This window comes from Schistocerca serialis, chromosome 1 (genome assembly GCF_023864345.2).
Source record: "Schistocerca serialis cubense isolate TAMUIC-IGC-003099 chromosome 1, iqSchSeri2.2, whole genome shotgun sequence".
Lineage (NCBI taxonomy): Eukaryota > Metazoa > Arthropoda > Insecta > Orthoptera > Acrididae > Schistocerca > Schistocerca serialis.
In genome coordinates this window covers 145,210,683-145,234,457 of record NC_064638.1, presented here as the reverse complement: position 1 = coordinate 145,234,457, position 23,775 = coordinate 145,210,683, and positions in this window count along the sequence as shown.

Sequence of the window (23,775 nt, the reverse complement as noted above, 5' to 3'; positions counted from 1 at the left end):
TTGGTCAGTCAAAAGCATGGCAATCTAGCAAATCGTTAAATCTTACACTCTATTTTACATACTGTACAAATTACCCATTCTGTGGTATTAATCAATCCTAGGTTGGTACAATTTCAGGTCTACAATGTTCCATATACCTAATAGTTTTCCAGAGCTTGGATACTCTAAGCAATAAGCATTTGTGTGAGGTATACCAATGACTTTATATGGTCCATTATAAACAAACTTAAATTTAGAGATTTCATTGTCTATCTCGCTCAATTTCTCATGAGCTTCTACAAGTACTAAGTCTCCGATTGCAAACTTAGCAAAACGCACTTTAGCGTCATGACGACGTATGCGAGCATCGGCTTTTAGCTTCATTACTTCTCGCAAACGATCTTTTTTCACACAAATACTAATGTCAATACGTGGAGGGAATTTGATTATCTCTTCCACTAAACTTTTACTTCTGTCATCCAACAGGATTTCCTCTGGAGAAAATCCCGTCGATTCATGTCTCAAGGTGTTCATAATTCTCTTAAATTCTGCTTCATATTTGCCCCATGCCCTATGGTTGTGATGGCAATAGGTACGGGAAAGTCGGCCTCGTCTTTGTTCGTGTCTTACGTTTGACACACCTTCTACAATACTTTCCAATTCACTTTCTACATTATTGTCAATGCCGAGATTCCTCACATTACAGTAGTTCAATTTCATACCTACGTGAATAGCATCCGGCCAGTTAACAATGTGTATAGGCTGGTATTGCCTATGCACACCGTCTCCTGCCTCGTCAAAACTAACTACTATTGTTTTATCTTGTGACGTACATGTCAAAGTTTTGCTTTCGCAATTAATCACTGCACGGTACTTTAATAGCCAATCTAACCCGATAATTACTTCCGTAGTCAAGTCTTGTTCAAATCTTGCCCCACATATCTCGAAGTGGACAAAAATCTGTTTTGTGACCGGTTTACTGGCCTTCCCAGTAGCACCGATAATTTTCACTCCTGTTACTGGCATAACTACGATGCCAGGTCTATCTTTCAGTAACTCAAATATTTTCCCAGATACAGCACTCAATTCTGCACCGGTGTCAATCAACACGTTTAGTTGTAGGTCGTGCATATTAACAGACACTACTATCTGTCTACACTTGTCCTCGACGGTTTCTTTATTTTCCCACAGTAAATCCTCGTCTATATCCAGGTCATTCCAGAAAAAAACCATCCGGCTTTGATCACAAATCCGGTTTATCTGGCGGCTTTTTCAGCCTCCGTTCACATACAGTTTTAATTTCAACACGTCTGTCCTGAGGCTTAGTCTGTAGCTTCGCCTCCAATACCGAAACCTTTTCCTGTAACTCGTCAACTAGTGAGTGTTGCTTTGCTATCGATTCACTAATCGTCACCTTCGTTGATTCCTCTTTGGTCAGATCGATCTCATCTGCCAATCTACCTGGAGGAATGTGCCCAATCGCATCTGAAATTACTTCCTCTGGATCTGCGCAACCCACACTGCTACAATCTGACCGCATAACGTCAGCTCTAACCTCATACACGCTGAAATCTATGTGCTTTTCTACCAATTGTGTCCGGCTATCACTAAAATTTTCGTAATCTTTCCCCTTAATACTCTCGCAATGTTTAAACTGGAGGTTTGCGTCGGATGGGTCGGCTACTTCTACCACTATAACTTTCGGTAAAGTCTGCCGGTTAGGGCCAGAACTTTCCGTTACTCCTTCAACATCTAACTCCTGGGGGACGAAACACGACGAATCTTGCTCGTGCTCCCCATTAACATCAACTATTTCTAGTAAAGTCTGCCGGTTAGGTCCAGAACTTTCTATCATTTCACAAACACTATCTTCCTGCGGGACGAGACGCGGAAAATCCTGCACGCGCTCCCCATAAACACTTCTCCCATACAGGCCCCTATAATCTCTTAGTTCGTCGTATAAGCGACCGAACTGCCTTAACCAGACCTCATCCCTCTCTGCATCCCCTCGCTCGATGACGGACGTTTTATCCGACATCTAATCTTCTCTCAACACTTGCGAATCATTCTTAAACTCAATCTCCAGTTCCGCTGTGGGTATTACAGCTGCCACTTTATAATCGATTTCCGGAACACTACTTAAATTGTTCTCACTGACAGTGAATGTACTTCCTACTGCCGTGTATACAGCTGATCTACTACTTGTGGGCGCACTCCTTTCTCCTAACACTGGCACACTCTCCCGCCGTTGATTATTCCACACGGAATTTTCGTATCGACGACACCTGGGTTTTCTCCTGCTATTGGGCCGCCAAAATTTCTCCACGCCCGGTCGGCCCCTCACCGGCGCGGCTAATGGTTTCCCTGTCTCGTCCCAGCAGATACGCTCTCCGGATGCTGCTGAGGCGGCTTATCACACCCTCTGACGTTATTACTATTGCGCGAAGCCCGTATCACGCTAGTATGATACTGGTTTCCGTTATTCCTGTTATTATTTGCATTGTACCGATTGTTATTACGGTCCGAACCATTATTGTTATTGCTGCCATGGTTGCGGTATGCATTATTCCCATGGTTATCGTTGTTGTGGTTGCTGTGGTACCCGTTGTTGTTACCACGGCCTTACCACTGTCGCGATTATTGCGCCAATTGTCCTCGTCCTCCACTCTTTCCAGGAAATCATTTATTGTTCTGTAATTGCTTCCTACGTAGCGTTTTGTATCATCTGGAAGCTTTTTGTAGAGTTCCCAGACTATTTCGGATTCCGTGCGGCGATGACGCAAATATTCCAACTTGCGGATCCAGCCCTCACAAAACTGCTTCATCGAGCCGCGCGAATTCGCATCGAAAGGCCTCGATACGACAAATTCGCGCCAGACACTTTGCTGTTTTTGCTCTGACCAGTATTCAGCCAGAAACAAATTTTTAAATTCGTCAAAAGTCAGGTTCGTAATGTTGAGGTTTAAGCCCCAACGCTTGGCATCACCAGCCAACACATCAATAATCGCATTAATTTTTCTCTCATCAGTCCATGATCTGGGTAAAACTCTTTCACAATTCTTAATGAAATCCGTCGCGTGTATACCGCCTTTTTTCAAGGGGTCGAACCGCTCCTCTTTCGTCAACAATTCCGAACTATGTGCATAGATTGGCACATAGCTCTGTTTTTCGTCAAGTTTCTTTTCTAATTCCGACACTCTCGTAATTGTGACTACGTAGGCTTTCCCGGCGTAATAAGTCTTGAAAGTCTTTTCGGGTTTGCTGCCGGATCCTAAAATCAACTTGACTCGATATTTCGGCGATCCAACTGTTCGCCATCTTCAGGAAATGCTGCTTCTGCTGATGAGTCCCGCTGAGAACTGACGGAAGATTGCAATTCGACGTCCTATATAGGCCACCGTTCAGTACACGGCGCATGCGCCGCCCATCACGGTTTCTGACTTCCAAAACAGGGAGGTGGCGCCGCCCTTAGTGAAACACTGCTGGCAACGATATATCGCAATCAAGGCCGCATCGAAGAACGTTCAGTTTTGATGCGAGATAATACAGGATTCCACGTTTTGCTAAGAGGAAACCCATTGTCCCTGTTGATTAAATTATCAGCCAACCTAATTTCGATCGCCTCTTTATACACACTATTCCAAAAACCGGAAATGTTGGCAATTACAACAGTTTCCTCAAATTTCATTTTATGTCTCTCATTCAGGCAGTGTTCTGCTACGGCTGATTTTTCCGGCTGTTGTAGCCTCGTGTGACGGCGATGTTCCACACACCTGTCATTCACTGTGCGAATAGAACGGCCAACGTAAGCTTTCCCACATTGACACGGGATTTTGTACACCCCGGGTTTCTTAAGTCCCAAATCATCCTTCACAGAGCCGAGCAGAGTCCTAATCTTAGAGGGTGGACGGAACACACTCTTAATGTTAAAACTCCTTAAAATTCGTCCAATCTTAAACGATAAGCCTCCAGCATAAGGAAGAAAGGCCACAGATCTATGTTCCTCTTCGGACACCTCCGGAGACGGTCCAAATTCCATAGCCCGACGAATCTGTTTCTCGGTGTATCCATTTTCCTTAAAAACAGTCATCAAATGCTCAAGTTCTTGGGTTAAGCTGTCTGCGTCGAAAATGGCATATGCTCTCCGTACCAAAGTCCTATGGACGCCACTACGTTGGTGTGGTGGATGACAACTCTTAGGGTGCAGATACAAATCTGTGTGTGTCGGCTTTCGGTGAACGCTGTGTCCCAAAGTTCCATCTGGTTTTTTATAAACCATAACGTCTAAAAATGGAAGCATCCCATCATTTTCAACCTCCATAGTAAATTTGATACGGGGATGAAGACAGTTGAAGTGGTCCAAAAACCTTTTAAGAGCATCACGTCCATGCGGCCATACGAAGAAGGTATCGTCCACGTATCTCCAGAAGCACGTTGGTTGCAAAGCTGAAGTCCTCAGTGCCATAGCCTCGAAGTCCTCCATAAATAAATTGGCGACTATGGGTGACAAAGGACTACCCATAGCCACTCCGTCATTCTGTTCAAAAATGTTACCGTTAAATAAAAAATACGTGGAGGTCAGCACATGACGACAAAGCTTCACCCGCTCTTCATCCAGTTTTTCACTGATCAAACTAAGGGACTCTTCCAGAGGAACTCGTGTAAATAGGGATACCACATCGAAACTCACTAACAGATCTGAAGGACTCAACTTCAAGGATCCCAATCGTCGAATAAAATCCACCGAACTCGATATATGGTGTTCACATTTGCCAACAAACGGACTGAGAGCAGATGATAAATACTTTGCCAGGTTATAGGTCGGTGCACCCAAATTACTAACAATAGGGCGTAAAGGAACCCCTTCCTTATGCAACTTAGGCAAACCATACAACCTAGGCGGAACGGCAGCACCAGGATGAAGTTTCTTACGTAAATCATCTGATAACGAACTCTTTTTCAGCAGTGAAAGTGTCTTACGTTTGATCCTTTTTGTGGGGTCATTAGATAGTCTTCTGTACGCCGGGTCGTTGAGAAGTAAATCCATTTTTAGGACATAATCATCCCGCGTCATTACAACCGTGGCATTCCCCTTGTCAGCTGGTAATGCCACGGTTGTAATGACGCGGGATGATTATGTCCTAAAAATGGATTTACTTCTCAACGACCCGGCGTACAGAAGACTATCTAATGACCCCACAAAAAGGATCAAACGTAAGACACTTTCACTGCTGAAAAAGAGTTCGTTATCAGATGATTTACGTAAGAAACTTCATCCTGGTGCTGCCGTTCCGCCTAGGTTGTATGGTTTGCCTAAGTTGCATAAGGAAGGGGTTCCTTTACGCCCTATTGTTAGTAATTTGGGTGCACCGACCTATAACCTGGCAAAGTATTTATCATCTGCTCTCAGTCCGTTTGTTGGCAAATGTGAACACCATATATCGAGTTCGGTGGATTTTATTCGACGATTGGGATCTTTGAAGTTGAGTCCTTCAGATCTGTTAGTGAGTTTCGATGTGGTATCCCTATTTACACGAGTTCCTCTGGAAGAGTCCCTTAGTTTGATCAGTGAAAAACTGGATGAAGAGCGGGTGAAGCTTTGTCGTCATGTGCTGACCTCCACGTATTTTTTATTTAACGGTAACATTTTTGAACAGAATGACGGAGTGGCTATGGGTAGTCCTTTGTCACCCATAGTCGCCAATTTATTTATGGAGGACTTCGAGGCTATGGCACTGAGGACTTCAGCTTTGCAACCAACGTGCTTCTGGAGATACGTGGACGATACCTTCTTCGTATGGCCGCATGGACGTGATGCTCTTAACAGGTTTTTGGACCACTTCAACTGTCTTCATCCCCGTATCAAATTTACTATGGAGGTTGAAAATGATGGGATGCTTCCATTTTTAGACGTTATGGTTTATAAAAAACCAGATGGAACTTTGGGACACAGCGTTCACCGAAAGCCGACACACACAGATTTGTATCTGCACCCTAAGAGTTGTCATCCACCACACCAACGTAGTGGCGTCCTTAGGACTTTTGTACGGAGAGCATATGCCATTTCCGACGCAGACAGCTTAACCCAAGAACTTGAGCATTTGATGACTGTTTTTAAGGAAAATGGATACACCGAGAAACAGATTCGTCGGGCTATGGAATTTGGACCGTCTCCGGAGGTGTCCGAAGAGGAACATAGATCTGTGACCTTTCTTCCTTATGCTGGAGGCTTATCGTTTAAGATTGGACGAATTTTAAGGAGTTTTAACATTAAGAGTGTGTTCCGTCCACCCTCTAAGATTAGGACTCTGCTCGGCTCTGTGAAGGATGATTTGGGACCTAAGAAACCCGGGGTGTACAAAATCCCGTGTCAATGTGGGAAAGCTTACGTTGGCCGTTCTATTCGCACAGTGAATGACAGGTGTGTGGAACATCGCCGTCACACGAGGCTACAACAGCCGGAAAAATCAGCCGTAGCAGAACACTGCCTGAATGAGAGACATAAAATGAAATTTGAGGAAACTGTTGTAATTGCCAACATTTCCGGTTTTTGGATAGTGTGTATAAAGAGGCGATCGAAATTAGGTTGGCTGATAATTTAATCAACAGGGACAATGGGTTTCCTCTTAGCAAAACGTGGAATCCTGTATTATCTCGCATCAAAACTGAACGTTCTTCGATGCGGCCTTGATTGCGATATATCGTTGCCAGCAGTGTTTCACTAAGGGCGGCGCCACCTCCCTGTTTTGGAAGTCAGAAACCGTGATGGGCGGCGCATGCGCCGTGTACTGAACGGTGGCCTATATAGGACGTCGAATTGCAATCTTTCATCAGTTCTCAGCGGGACTCATCAGCAGAAGCAGCATTTCCTGAAGATGGCGAACAGTTGGATCGCCGAAATATCGAGTCAACTTGATTTTAGGATCCGGCAGCAAACCCGAAAAGACTTTCAACACTCTCGTAATTACTTGTCAAGTGGTTGTCGCAAGCGTTTCTACTTCCCTTTTTTTCTCTTCGCAGGTGTTAGCCTGCTTCGTCACTTTGGTATCTACTTCGGATACTAAAGCCTTTAAAGTTTCCACCTTCTTTTGATCCTCTTTTTTCACTAATAGAATTTGTCCCGTCACCTTATTCTCGATGATCGGAGCAACTGATTTTCCTACACTTTTCTCGATTCTGCTAATTTCGGAATAAAAACGAGTATTTATGCTCGCAATTTCCGCCTGAACGCCTATCATTTCCTGTTTAAGATTACCGATTTCGGTATTAATTACAACAATATCTTCTTTGATTTTATCAACTTTTGTGTTAACAACTCCTACATTGTTGATAACAACGTTAATAGCTTTGTTCTGATTGTCTAGCATCCGTTCAAATTTTTCAGACTGAGCTTCTTGCTTGGCAGATTGACTCTTGATTTCGTTAATCAAAACATTCAATAAATCAGTTAAATTCCCGGAAACTACCGGTTTTACTTCCGTAGCGGCTTCCTCTCTAATTGTCCCCCCGTATTCGTCATCAAGGGATTCAGATTTGATTTTCACTTCCGATTCCGAAACATTTTCTAACGTTTGGAATTCCATTTCTGCTCTTTGTTGCGTTTCGGCGGTCGCGTCTTTCATGCTAGCCGCCTGCTCCTGAACACTGGGTACCGCGGCGCGCGTTTCCCACTGTTCGACCGATTGTTCCGTATCCAAGTCTACCAAATTTTGGCAATTGTTGCCTTCACTCATTTTAATAATTTTCAATATAAATGCCAAATCTCAAATATAATTAGGATTACTCCCACTACTTATTCTCGCTGACGTAACGGCCTGTACGTAACCAGTACTTTGTTACGAGATTTGCACCATACAAAATTCGTGTCCAAAACAACCTCAAAACTGAAGATTGTCCTGTCACCAGGTCGCCACGTGTAACCTCCCCCTCACTTATCGACCTTAATGACAGTGAAAAATGAAACCGCGTGTACCTAATGGGAATTTTGGAAAAGCAATCGTCACCGAAGTTAACCTGTCGGTAAAGAGGGAGGAAAGGGATACATCTAAATGAAAGGAAAAATGCAAGTGAAACTGGTGGAAATTAATTTTGAAATAGGGATAAAGTTAATAAAGAAAGTAAATGTGCGGCCGTTACGTTAACAATCAACTAGCGGTAATTAGATATTTGAGATTTGGGGGAAATTACGGTCGCCAGTCCTATGGACAATTACTATAATAACTGAAAAAGAAAGGTTATTACACATATAATTAGCACTAGAAGCGTGGCAACTGAAGGTTGACACGTGTAGTGTGAAAACTGAAAGTTTGTCAGAAGTAATAAATTTCGCTACACTTAATTTAGCAAAAGAATTAATGAAACCGGAAAATCGAAAGTTAATTTAGTGACTGAAGTTAATAGTGAGCTTTCTTTCTGAAGCACATCGAAATACAGTTAGTCTTGGACTACCTCAACAATCATTTCTAAAGCTACTTGAATCTACGCAATTTAGAAAGAAGAGATTTAACTTTGAACTTGAATTAAACGATTCTGAACAATTAACAATAGTAAAATTTAGTACGTACCAAGCTGAGCTGCAGTCACAGGTAAGCTAAAATACGGTAACAAAACTCGCACTCTTAATTTGTGCTTGTGTAATCTAACTATTGCAGCCAGCTAATGCTTGAATTGAACTTTGAAATTAAAGCAGTGAAATGGAATTATGCTGGCGTTTGAATTTCAACGACACTCGGGTTCATTTCGGAAAAGGAAGTGACCCTGCTTGGCAATGCAATTGGGACAATGAGCAACAAAGGTTCATGCTAAGTTGCTGTAATTTTGCGAGGCAAATGGAACAATTTGAAAAGCTGAGGTCTGCCATACAGTTCTGAAACTTTGCGTGCTTTTAGTCTTCCTTGTTGGTTGATTGAAGGTTTGAAGCCGTCGATCGAGGAGGTGGCGACAGTCACTCATTGTCGGCCGTCGCTGTTGCAGAAGCTGGATGTTGGCGCGCCTTCTTCTCGACACGGTCACCAGGCGAAACGGGCTCTTGATGTGCGCTAGCTAATGTTTCCCGTCCGCGACACCATGTCAGAAACTATCATCGCGAGTCGAGCGCAATTACATGCTGCCAAACCCCGAAAGCGCGGCAACTCGCGGGAGCGTCACACCTGCTCCACTCGCTACTCCAGCCAGACTCCTCCAGCTCTCCCCGCGCTCCACGCGGCAGAGTTAACACTACCAAAGATCCTACACACTTTGAGTCTTCACACGACCTATCGATGTAATCGTTCGATAGCAGTTTTCCCTAGGCAAGACCCAGCGTAAAAATACAAATAATATTTACGAAACAAACCAATTATACATCGACATAAATGCATAAATATATATATACAAATAGTAAAACAATTACAATATGTAAAGACACAGAAATGTCATATATTCAGGTAACAAAAATAAGGAAAACAAATTATAGTACAATAGATGGAAATAGGAGGATATGCATTTCCGGCGTTACAAACTTCCTGGCTGATTAAAACTTTGTGCCGGACCGAGACTCAAACTCGGGACCTTTGCCTTTGGCGGGCAAGTGCGGTCCGGCACAGTTTTAATCTGTCAGGAAGTTTCATATCAGCGCACACTCCGCTGCACAGTGAAAAGCTCATTCTGGATCATATCTATGTGGTTGTTCAGTTGTTACATGCACTGTATACAGTAAACCCTTACCTGTCTAAGACGTGATAGCATAAAACTTAACACTGACAGTGTTATTCAGTCAGGAACTTAAACTTTTTCGGACTCAAGTTCAAAACTTTACATATTACTACAGCGTCAATTCATAGAACTTTACAATAAGTCAGTTCATAAAACTTACAACTAGTACATCATAGCTGTAATATCTGTGTTATACTGTCAGAACAGTACAATTCTTGGTTTGACAGATCGTGGTAGCTCTCATCCGTGACGTCTCCCTCTGTTTACTCGCTGTCGCTGTCGTCCTGACGGGACTGTCTTTGCTGTGGCCGGAACTGCGCAGCGTGGTGTTGCCTCTGTCTTCTGCACACCTCCTTGAGGGCACTTGAGACTCTGTCTGCTGTGTCATTGATTAGCTTCCATTTATCAGGGTCCCGCAGCGCTTGTTTCAGTTCCTCTTGTACGAGGCGTGTTTTTTAAATAATTACAGTTTTGAAATTACAAAAAGACGTGCTAAGATATCTCAATAATTTTATTTTTACATGAAAGCCTGTATCTTAATCTACTTATATACATAATTTCCGTCAATATTGAGGCACTTGTCATAACGTTGTACCAGTTTTTGAATATCCTTCTCATAGAAGTCTGCCGCCTGACTTGTTAACCACTGCATCACCACTGTTTTGACTTCGTCATCGTCTTGAAGACGCTGACCGCGCAAGTGTTTCTTCAAGTGCAAGAACAGATGGTAGTCACAGGGCGCAAGATCGGGGCTGTACGGAGGATGATCTAGAGTTTCCCATCGAAAAGACGTGATGACATCTTTTGTCTGAGTCGCCACATGCGGACGGGCATTGTCTTGCAGCAAAACGATGCCCTTGCTCAACTTCCATGGACTGTTGCTTTGATTCTCGTAGGCCACCCATGTTTCATTGGCCGGTAACAATTTGGCTTAAGAAATCATCACCGTCATTGTGGTACTGCTCAAGGAAAGTCAATGCGCTGTCTAAAAGTATGGTTTTGTGCACATCCGTCAACATTTTCGGTACCCAACGTGCACACAATTTTCGGTAATTCAAGTGCTCGGTCACAATGCCATACGAAACACTACGAGAAACATTAGGAAAGTCATCCCGCAAGGAGGAAATCGTAAAGCTTCTGTTTTCTCTCATCTTATTGTCCACTTCCTGCACCAAACTTCCGTTAACGACCGAAGGACGCCCACTCCGTTGTTCATCATGCACATTTGTGCGGCCATCTTTAAATGCTCTCACCCACTTTCTTACCATTCCATCACTCATAATGTTTTCTCCGTAAACTGCACAGATCTCACGATGAATATCGATCGCTTTTAGGCCTTTAGCACTAAGACATCTTATAACAGCCCGTACTTCACAGTCGGCGGGACTCACGACTACCGGAGGCACCTTAAACACTCAGTACTCAACGTAAACAAGGAAGAATCAGACTGTAATGGCTTCAGTGCGTAGATTAAGGCACAGATTTTCATGTAAAAGTAAAATTATTGAGATATCTTAGCACTTTTTTTTTAAATTTCAAAACGGTACTTACTTAAAAAACACTCCTCGTAGAAGCTGACGTTCCTCACATGTGTCGTATCTGTTGCACTGGAGAACAACATGCTTTGGTGTGCCCAGGTTTCCACATGTGCAACTGGCGGCTCTGCCCGGATTTATGAAGTTGAAACATGCCGGGTATGGTCTATGACCCGTAAGAAAATGCATCATGCCTATGCCTGGGTCAGCATGTCTCATTTTTAGGCGCTCTTCAATACTAGGAAAGAACTCATGAACGGCCTGCCCTCTTCACTGGTGTCTCACTGCCTTTGCCACTCCGTCAATCATCGTCGTTGTAAATCGTCTGGTCGGGATATACTTGTGAGTTATCTTCTGAACTTTGTGATGTTGGCCCCGTCTCAGCCAATACGCTGCCGCTCTATATCTGACTGTTATATCAATAGGATACGTGCCGAGCACTACGCACAAGGCTTCGGTAGATGTCGTTCCGAAGGCGCCAGATAGGCGCGGGAGTACGTTCCTCTGACCATTTCTGGCGGCTGTCACATATGTCGATAGACGTAATCTGCGTGCCCATGTACTAGAGGCAAAAGTCACTATCGACTCGTATATTGCGTACTAATATGTCTTTATCATCTGTAGCGGCATCCACTACTCTGCCGTGTTTATTCTATCGAGTTTGCGTAGAATAGCTACTGCCTTGTCTGTTGTTAGCTTTACATACTGCATAAATGATAGTTTTTCGTCCAGGTGGACTCCAAGTTATCTGGCTACCTGCTTCCTGGCAATATTGTTGGTACCTAATCGTATCATTGGATTCCGCTATAGGTTCCCCTTCATCAGCATATTTAACGCTAGGGCTATTGTCAGCTTATGTTTCTGGCACCAGTTGTTCAATTCAGGCAGGATGTCATTTGGCTTTCGTTGCAGTATGGCTCTTTAATTCACGGTCACTATTACTGATAGATGGTCAACATACGCCACGATCCATTCTGTGTTAACGCTTTCTTCCATGACGCTGAGAAGTGGCTCAGTTGTAATATCCCAGAACAGGGGGCCTAGGATCGAACCTTGCGGACATCCTTCCGTTATTTGCTTGACCACCTTTCTGTTGCCTTCTTTCCATTGGGCGACCCTGTCACGGCAGTAGTCTTTCAAGCTGTGGCATAGGGAGCCCGGGATCTGCAGCTCTCTTAGCCGCAAGAATAATCCAGGCCACCACATGTTATCAAATGCTCCTTGTATATCTATTAGCGTTAGTACTGCATATTTTCTATCAGTATCATTAACAATTCGAAGCACTTGATTAATGGTGCCATCGATTGACTTAGTCTTGCGAATACCGTACTGATGTTCGCTAAGCCCCTGTAGCTCTCTGTGGGCTTGCAGACGGTCGTATAATAGCCTTTCATGAACTTTCGCCAACGTGTTTAATAGACGTACGGACCTGTATGACCTCGGATTTGAAGGATCTTTATCCGCTGGCTTCTTTGTTATCACTGTGTTTGCTGTTTTCCATGCTGCCGGTACTCTCCCTTCCGATAGCGCGTCGCTTAGAACATTTGTCAAGGAAGGCGTTATCTGTGCCGCTGCTTGGTATAACGTCTCCGGACGTTGAGCATCCATAAGCCCCAACACACACACAACGTCTCCGGTTGTATACTGTCTCGGTCCGGTGCTTTCCGGCTTTTCATTCTGAAACTTTCTCTTTGTACTTCTTCATTCGCGGAAGGTGGACTTACTACTTATGTCACGTAGATATCACTAAAACTTCCTCGCATATCTGCGTTGTCTGGGTTATCTGACCTCGAGTCATCGTCTGGTTATAGTTTAAAAAGCAGACACTCCGCAGTGCTCCCCCATCCTCTCGTTATGTTCCCATTTTCTTGTTTCAGTGTAGACAGTATGGTTGGCGATATAATCTTCTCTGTTAAAAGCTTATATGGTGTGCCCCAGATGTTTTCAACTAGTTCTGTTTTGACATACAATCGTGCTCATAAATTAAGGATAACGCAGATACATGATGAAACAACGCTCTGGTGGGCGGTTTGCGGGTTTAAATCACATCGGAGTATGACCATGCGGTGAGCTTGACCTGCGGTCGTCGCACGGTGGCGCTGGCAGCAGTCCATACGCAGAGGTGTGTTGGTGCATGTCAGAGTATGGTCCAGCGAGTAAGTGTGCAGACGATTTCAGACATGCTAGTGGTGACTGTGTTGAAAATGGCTCAAGGAACACACATTGATGACGTTATGAGGGGTAGAATACTAGGATGACTGGAGGTTGGTCGAACGCAGCAGGTCGTAGCCCTGGTCCTCCGTGCACCACAAAGTGTGAGCTCAAGATTATGGCAACAATTGCAGCAGACAGGAAACGTGTCCAGGCGCTACAGTACGGGACGTCCACAGTGCACGACCCCACAAGACGACCATTCTCACCATCAGTACCCGCAAACGGCCACGGAGTACTGCAGGTAGCCTTGCTCGAGACCTTACCGCAGCCGCTGGAACAGTTGTCTCCAGACACACTGTCTACAGACGACTGAACAGACATGGTTTATGCGCCCGGAGACCTGCAAGGTGCAATCCACTGACCCCTGGTCATAGAAGACCCCGTAAAGCCTGGTGTCAAGAATACAGAACAAGGTCATTGGAACAGTGGTCCCAGGTTATGTTCACGGGCGACTCCAGGTATAGTCGGAACAGTGATTCTCGCCGGGTTGTCATCTGGCGTGAACCAGGAACCAGATACCAACCCTTTAATGTCCTTGAAAGGGACCTGTATGGAGGTCGTGGTTTGATGGTGTGGCTTGGTATTACGATTGGTGCACGTACATCCTTGCATGTCTTTGACAGAGGAACTGTACCACGTCAGGTGTATCGGGACGTCATTTTGCACCAGTATGTCCGCCATTTCTGAGTTGCAGTGGGTCTCACCTTCCTCCTGATGGATGATAACGCACGACTCCACCGAGCTACGATCGTGGAGGAGTACCTTGAAACAGAAGATATCAGGCGAATGGCGTCGCCTGCCTGTTCTCCAGACCTAAACCCCATCGAGCACATCTGGGATGCTCTCTGTTGACGTATCGCTGCACGTCTTCAATCCTCTACGACACTTCAGGAGCTCCGACAGGCACTGGTGCAAGAATGGGAGGCTATACCCTAGTAGCTGCTCGACCACCTGATCCAGAGTATGCCAACCCGTTGTGCGGCCTGTGTACGTGTGCATCGTGATCATATCCCAGATTGATGTCGGGGTACATGTGCAGGAAACAGTGGCGTTTTGTAGCACATATGTTTCAGGACGGTTTTCTCAACTTGTCACCAATACCGTGGACTTACAGATCTGTGTCGTGTGTGTTCCAAATTTGCCTATGCTATTGTCTCCAGTTTTGTGTAGTGCCACGTTGTATGCAGAATTTATGAGCATGAGTGTAGCTGTTCCGTTGCTGTTTCCTTATTGATATCGGTATTACTTCGGCGTATCACAAAACGCCCAAAGGACTAAGTTGAACGCGGGACCTTACAGCAGGGGAGCATTCACCTTTTATTGTTTACAGTATTTATTGAAGTCAATCAACAGAAATAACAATTATCATAAACTTCAAGTGTGAGAACATTTGTACATGATGCCCATGAGTTGGCTTTAAATACCAAAGAAAGTATAACAACTTCTCAAATGATAAAGATAATACCTTTTTATAAAAAAAATATAATACACTGAACGCCTAAAGAGCTACTTTAAGTTCACGTACAGACAGTTTTAAAACTTTACCCAAATATATTCGTTTCTAAAAAAAAGGAAAACCTTACACCTGAACTGTGAATAACTATATTTGGTATTAACCAAATTGGAAAGAAATAACATTTATAATAATAAATTCCCAGTGAGAGACCATTTATGCATGAAGCCTATCAGTTGGCCTTAATACGAAGGAAAGTATAACAACTTCTCAAATGAGAAAGGTAATACCTTTTTTACAAAAAAATAGAAAACACTGCACACCGAAAAGGCTATCGTAAGTTCACTTACAGACAGTTTTAAAACCTTGCCCAAATATATTCGTTTAAAAGAAACAGTAACCTTACGTAAGGAGTCCCAACTACACAGGTAATAATATACATCAGACACTTCTCTTACAAATAGTTCCCAGCTCACGGAATCGGCCAAGTCTTGACATGAACGTCCTGCGGAGCAGCCAACACGGGCCACACCTGGTTGTATCACTCAGGCCCGATTTATCGGCCCAACCGAGGGCGCGAAGTACAGTAGGTGCGTCCAACTTCACTTCCCGGGCGTCCCCCCCCTCCCCCCCCCGCCCAAACGGTTAACTCAGAGGGCTGTCGTTGGGTGCACCTGGACCTTAACGGAACGTTCAGTTCCGTCAGGTACAAGAACAAGCGAGAACCCGGAGGTGTAGCCCAGACCCACCACCTAGGCACAGATGTAGAATAAATTGTCACCAATTACAGTCCAACAAATCGCGTCGCTGACGGAGCAACAACACGCTACAACCAAATGTCTCAAACAGTGCCATTTTAATAAAACCAAAATCAATCACTTAAAACAACTTTGCATAAAAACGCATAGTAGCGGTATCGCAAGAGTTAAAACAAATTGCGACTGCTAAATTTAGCTTACACGTAACAATTAAACAAGACTCAGGGTTGAGATATAAGTAGCCGATTGAGATCACATCCACACGTGATGTCCCCAAAATACACCAAATGTATTTTATGTAGTGACTTGGCAAGACAGCCAAGCCACTCGGAGGTAGCCGAAAGGCACACGTTTAAGCTCACGCAGACTGGCGTGAGGTCTGGAACATGACAATGTCTTGAGAATTGCAAATAAAGTACGAAGATCTTGAAATGCTTAACTTTAATCCATAATTGGTGTACATCGCTCTTGATGATACATAAAACAATCTCAATATAAACTGGTAATGGCGCCTTGCTAGGTCGTAGCCAATGACGTAGCTAAAGGCTATGCTAACAATCGTCTCGGCAAATGAGAGCGTATTGGTCAGTGTAGCATCGCTAGCAAAGTCGGCTGTACAACTGGGGCGAGTGCTAGGACGTCTCTCTAGACCTGCCGTGTGGCGGTGCTCGGTCTGCAATCACTGACAGTGGCGACACGCGAGTCCGACTTATACTAATGGACCGCGGCCGATTTAAAGGCTACCACCTAGCAAGTGTGGTGTCTGGCGGTGACACCACATTCCTCCCCCGCAAATCGGCGTACGGTTGTGTTATAAGGCTTCCGCCCGCCGTGGGGAGGACTCCATGTTGACGTATGTGACGAGGGGGGGAGCCTAACAACAGGCGAGGCTGTGCCACCCGCACCCTGCCATTCGGTCCGAGGGGAGCTAGGAAACGCCTGAAAACCTAGTCCAGGGTGCACGCCAACATGCAGTGTATGCACCCGTAGAGACACAGGAGGGGCCGAAGGGTCGACCTCCATCGCGTCGGGGTACCCGACGCGCGAAGACGCCATCTGGTCCGGAGCGGGCAAGAGTTCCATGTCGGAGGACAGCTGGTCACGAGAAGCGATCGGCGGGGCGTGACCCAGGGAGGCGCTTGGCGGCTGCAGCGAAGCGTCCACTGCGGGCGTCGCCGGCGGGAGAACAGGCGGCGGCGGCGGCGCGTCGCCATGAGGCAAAATGGAAAGCAGCGTCGGTAACACCTGGGGATGAGGCGAGCCAGTAGATGGGTCCCCAGGGCGCTGACCGGACGGCACCGTCGCTGAAAGCAGACGGGGAGCGGCAGAACCCAGGCGACGACAGAGGCGCAGCTGATTGAGATGCCGGCGCACCTCACCAGAGGCCCCCAAAACCAAATACATAGCGCGGCCGAGGCAGCGAAGAATGCGCCCTGCGAGCCAACGCCGTGAACCTCGATAGGTGCGATAGAATACAACGTCGCCTGGGGCAAAAGCAGGCGTCTTCCGCTGCACAGGAACCTGATGCGGCGGATGTAGCAAAGACATCAAGGTTCGATGAGGACGACCGTGGAGCAACTCAGCCGGTGAGCGACCATCTCGGGGCTGAGAGCGATACGAGGACAAAAAGAGCAATAACGCGTCCTCCCGAGAAAGGGACTTTTTTAACTTCAACATCTGTGACTTGAAAGTCCGGACCAATCGTTCAGCGGCACCGTTTGAGTGTGTCAGATGTTGAATACCATTGGCCTTGCAGAATGACTGAAATTCTGCGGACATGAATTGTGGGCCATTGTCGGAAACAATAGTGTGTGGAAGACCTTCAATGCAAAAGATAGCAGATAACGCTTGGATGGTGGCAAATGACGTCGTGGAAGACGTCCGGACAACAAAAGGAAAATTACTGAGTGAATCGACCACAACCAACCATCGAGCATTCCAGAATGGACCAGCAAAATCGATGTGTAAGCGTTGCCAAGGGGAAGTGGCTTTTGGCCATGCAAAGAATTTCCGCGGTGGTGCGGATTGCTATTTGCCACATGCCATACAAGAAGAGCACATATTCGTAATCGCAGCATCGATTCCGAACCAAGTACAGTGCTGACGAGCAAGTTGTTTCGTTCTCACTATACCCCAACGTCCTTGGTGGAAAAGCCATAAGACAGAGGACTGTAAGGAACGTGGGACCACGACCCTGGACTGATCATTATCAGAACGCAACAGAAACACACCACGTCGTACAAAAAGTTTCCCCTTGTGAGCAAAAAATCGGCGAACCAACGGATCCTCGACCCGTGACTTTGACAATGGCCATTGCGTGGCAACAAAACGCGAAACGGTAGCAAGGACAGGGTCATCAGCTGTGGCTGTAGCTACACGACGAAAATCAATCAGAAACGATTCGACCACGTCATCGGTTTCCGAATCAATGAACATGCAATTAAGTTCGGAAGAATCGAACGTTCTATCCTCAGCAACAGGCAAACGGGACAACGGATCGGCGTTTCCGTGCTTAGCAGTGGACCGATACAAGATATTGTAGCGGTACTGCGAGAGGAAAATTGACAAGCGAATGAATTTCTGCGCTGTACGTGGAGGTACAGGCTTGTTCGGATGAAAAAGCGACGTCAAAGGTTTGTGGTCTGTGATGATGATAAAGTGACGACCATACAAGAAATCATGAAACTTAGTAACACCAAATACGAGAGCCAAAGCTTCTTTCTCGATCTGTGAATAATTTCTTTGCGCAGACGAGAGCAATTTGGACGCAAAGCAATAGGGCGATCATGCGATCCATCCTTGTGCGCAAGCACAGCACCGATCCCGAAATCCGATGAATCTACCATCAACAAAAGGGGTTTCTGGGGATCGAATGGCGTAAGGCAAGTATTTGAAAGCAACGCCGATTTCAACTGGCGAAAGGCGCGTTCGCATTCCGTCGTCCAGACGAACGGAACACCTTTACGGCGTAAGCGATGAAGCGGAGCTGGAATGGAAGAGGCGTGGCGCACATATTTATGGTAATAATTTATTTTTCCCAGCACACTCTGTAGCTGCTTCAAATTCTGCGGCGAAGGCAAGCCCTGTATGGCACGGAGGTGCTCTGGACTGGGATGTATGCCTTGGGCATTGAGTACATGGCCCAGATATGGTAAGTCCCGAGCAAAAAACACATTTGTCCTTCTACAAGCGAAGATCATGTTGTCGCAAGACCTGAAATAATGTTCTGCGGTTGGCTAAATGTTCTTCTTCTGTCTTTCCGGAGATCACAATATCGTCCAGATAGTTTGCTGCAGTAGGGACCGCCGCACAAATAGTTTGCAGATATTGCTGAAACAATGCAGGGGCGGATGCACACCCGAATGGTAGTCGTTTGAATCGATACAAACCAAGATGCGTGTTAACCACCAAAACGCGCTGGGATTCTTCGTCCACCGGTATTTGCAAGTACGCATCTGCTAGGTCCAACTTCGAAAAATATTGACCCGGGCACAGTTTGTCAAAAAGATCTTCCGGGCGGGGTAATGGAAAAGTTGCAAACACTAGTTGTGGATTCACTGTTGCCTTAAGGCCACACAAAGTCTCAATTTTCCGGAAGGTTTTTGACAATATTACTAAGGGTGAGGCCCAGAGAGAAGCCTGCACACGTTCAATCACACCTTATGATTCCAAATCGTGTAAGGTTCTTGTGACCTCATCACGCAATGCATGGGGAACAGTGCGCGCTCGGAAAAATTTCGGTTGTGCGTGTACTTTCAGTTTCAAATGGGCTTCATAGTTCTTAGCGCAACCAAGGCCTGGTGCAAAAATGTCTGCAAATTCTTCACATAGCCGAGAAACACTGTCGGAAGGCACAGTCTGGTTCACTGATAGGACCTGATTTACTATAGACAATTTAAACAACAGAAATAAATCTAAAACAGACAAGTTCACTGCAGAATAAGAACGAAGAACGTAAAATGACACAAATATGTTGCAAGAAGGCTGCATTGTCCTAACACAGGGATAGGTTGTCCTGAATAACTATTTAACTTAACATTTGCGGCACGCAACGGAGGTTTGCCCAGCTGTTTGTATGCGTCGTGATTGACAATGAAACTGCAGCTCCGGTATCGAGCTGGAATGGTATCACTTTGCCATGAATGTCCAAGTCCACATAAAGTTTATTGTCCTGTTGACGACAAGAGCGACTGTCTCGTGGAACGTGAACTGACACTGGTACAGAAGCACTTGCGACATGACGGGATTTCTGTCGATGTCGGCGCACACTTTTTGTGGGACGAACACTGTCACTGTTAGAGAGAGTGGCACTGGGTGGAGTGGAATGAACTACATGAATGTCCATGGGCGAAGGTTCACGAACCTGAGTATTCTTGGTTAGATTCCGATTCCGGCGCAAAGCAAAGGCCTGGAATGGTTGTGAGTGTCCGATCTGAGCTTTTTCTGGCAAACACTTTGAACATGGCCTTTTTTATTACAGAAAAAGCAAAAATCTTGGCGTGACAGGCAATTCTCACGCGAATGTCTAGTAGCACAGCGCGGGAATGATTTTAGCACTGCATTTGCTTGCTTGCGCGGCAGCTGCGCGGACGGGCGCGAGGGCTGTTTACTGTTCCGTGCAGCGTGCCCTGCGGTTAATGTGACACACGGCTGGTGAAGTTTCAAATGATTCCTGAGCAAAGTCAAGTGTGTCCATCACTTGTTGAAGAGAGGGATTGCCTAGTTTCAAAATCTGTTCTCTTATACGAACATCAGAAACGTTCTGTGCTATTGCATCACGTACCATAGTATCTGAATAAGGGAGGCCACATTCACACTCAAAAGCACAATTCCTAGTAAGGCCTTGCAAGGTTGCAACCCACTCCCGATTAGTTTCATCGGCCGTACGTTTGGTACGAAAGAACGTATACCGTTTGGCAACTACATTGACTGATTCTTTGAAATATGCATCTAATGCAGACAAAATTTCTTCGTAGGACAGAGTTGCTACGTCGCGTCGGGGAAATAATTTCACTATCACACGGTACGTCTGGACGCCTACACACGAAAGCAAAAAAGGGTGCCACTCAATACCTTGAATTCTGTAGGCGACAAGATGGAATCCAAATTGGAGTGACCACTCCGTCCAGCTTTCCAGTGCCGCATCAAAAGGACGAAAAGGTGGTGCAACTGCGTGTTGTGGCTGCGGGAGCGGTGGAGCGGCGGCGGCCGCATCGTTTTGCATTGCACGTTGACCCTGGACGAGCTCTCCAAGGGCATCCAATAACGCCTGCATCTGCTGATTCTGCAAGCGATAAAATTCGGACAGTACATCTGGAGATTGTGGTGAAGCCATGACACAAGTAAATTAAGCAAGTATAAAGAAGAAGACCGTTTGTACTCTCGTCGCCAAAACTGTAGTGACTTGGCAAGACAGCCAAGCCACTCGGAGGTAGCCGAAAGGCACGCGTTTAAGCTCACGCAGACTCGCGTGAGGTCTGGAACATGACAATGTCTTGAGAATTGCAAATAAAGTACGAAGATCTTGGAATACTTAACTTTAATCCATAATTGGTGTACATCGCTCTTGATGATACATAAAACAATCTCAATATAAACTGGTAATGGCGCCTTGCTAGGTCGTAGCCAATGACGTAGCTGAAGGCTATGCTAACTATCGTCTCGGCAAATGAGAGCGTATTGGTCAGTGTAGCATCGCTAGCAAAGTCGGCTGTACAACTGGGGCGAGTGCTAGGACGTCTCTCTAGACCTGCCGTGTGGTGGCGCTCGGTCTGCAATCACTGACAGTGGCGACACGCGGGTCCGACGTATACTAATGGACCGCGGCCGATTTAAAGGCTACCACCTAGCAAGTGTGGTGTCTGGCGGTGACACCACATTTTATCCTTACGATAATCGAGCCCTTGGTGGACGCCGACATTAAAACCTCCACACAAGTGTCTCACGGAGTTAGCATACTCTGGTACATCAAACAGTTCAAGATCCAGAGTATTGTCTGAAAGAAACTACTCAGTTTTAATACATTATACACAATAAGCCCCACGGCTTGGATGGTAAGGCGGAATGGTGACCTACTAGACACCAAGCAACAACAGTTCGATCAGAATGGTGCAACAAATTGCGTAGCGTCTGACTACAACATCGATTACTAACAGATTTTTATAACTGAGCACTCGCTAATAGTTTGTCTCAGTTGAGATACGCTTGCAATACGGAAGGTAGAAAGTGCAAGGCCAGTGAAACACTTAAATGGAATGATGTCACCTTATCAGGTCAGCAAAATAATCGTCCGACAGCATCAGAGAAGTATTTCACCAGTACGATCTCCCAATAAAATGCCAAGAACTGCTTGGCTGCGCAGACCATACCAAGACACAGCCGTTACAGCTCTCGCCTGTTCAATCTTTTTCAAAATCTCTTCACCGACCGGCTTACCTCCCCTCCTCGTCTTCTTCTCCCCACCTCCGGAAAGCCACTTGCGTGCCCCCCCCCCCCCCTGCCCCTGATCCGTTCACCACCGCGCCACATCGCAACCAACTCACAAGCACCGAAAAGTTAGCATCTCACTTGTCAGAATGAATGTCAATAGCTGCAAAGCCTGCCTGGCTCCCTTATAACCATAATTTTTTTTTAAATTTTGCTTTCGCATCACGATAGTCAGACTAACCGATTTCTATGACTTGTATGGTTATCGCCTTTTGATAAAATTTGCGTTTCTTACTACTATCTTTTCGGAGTAGGGATAATTCTTTAGTCGATGGCGTTCGCGTTTTGGACCTGGAGTTGAACTTAGGAATGCTTTCTTCCTGTGCCCTTACTAATAGTTTCGTGAGGGCATGTATCCTATAGTCTACACTCCAACATTCTGAGGCAAGGTCAGCTGATTCCACTATTTGTCTCAGTTTAGACCTGTTTGCTCTCTTCAGGTTGAACTGATTTCCTTTTTGATTTCTAGTCTCTAGAGTCCCATGTAACTCTATCACTATCCGTTATGGTCGCTGTGTACCAATCCTAGTCGCACTTCCCACGTGTGACAGTGTGGTAAAGCTTTATGATTTACTATAGTTAATCAAAATATCCACGGGTGTGCTGCCGGTCTATAGTGGCCAAGGGGCACAATATTTCGGCGATCATACATGTCGCCATCATCAGGTGAACTGACGGACTGAGCTCCTGTGAACGTGCCGGCACGGAGATCCGTACGCTATGGCTGCTCAGAGGGAACTGGGTTCGGTCGCGGCGGCGGCCGATTTAAATACCCTCCGCCCGCGGCGCGCTCCCTCCGCCGTCCGCGCCCCGCGCCACGGTCGCGCGGTGAAACAGATTGCGACGGCGTCCGAGATGACGTCAGTGTGATGGCTCTGTCCACCGTGGTCGTCACAACTATACGTTTGCTCGATTTACTCTTGATTAACCCAATCGCTAGTTCCCAAGCCTTGCTAAGATTATAGCCACAGTCACGGTTTATGAGGTCGTCATTGGTGTGAGTTTCGATGGCCTCTCTAACAACGCTGTCCCAGTATCTCGACGTCTATACCAGAATCCTCGTGCGGTCATACTCCATAGCGTGATTTTCCGACAAAGTTCAGCGACCGCCGACTTGTTCGGATACATCAGTCGAGTGTTCCTCTGGTGTTCACGGCATCGATCCTCGACGGTACGCATCGTCTGATCAATATACGACTTGCCACATTGGCACGGAATCTGCTACACGCCGGCCTTCCTCAAACCGAGGTCATCTTTGGCGCTCCCCACCAGTGCACGAGTTTTATTCGGAGGACATAACACAGTTCCGACCTGGTGTTTCTTCAGAATGCGGGCGATTTTCCCCGAGACTGCGCCTGTGTATGGAATAAATGCAGTGCCAACCTCCTCCCTCGTGACTTCATCCATCTCAACAGGTTGTTCAAATGGTTCAAATGGCTCTGAGCACGATGGGACTCAACTTCTGAGGTCATTAGTCCCCTAGAACGTAGAACTAGTTAAACCTAACTAACCTAAGGACATCACACACATCCATGCCCGAGGCAGGATTCGAACCTGCGACCGTAGCGGTATCGCGGTTCCAGTCTGCAGCGCCTAGATCCTCACGGCCACTTCGTCCGGCCCGTCAGCAGGTTGTGCTGCAGTGGTTGGGCGGAGA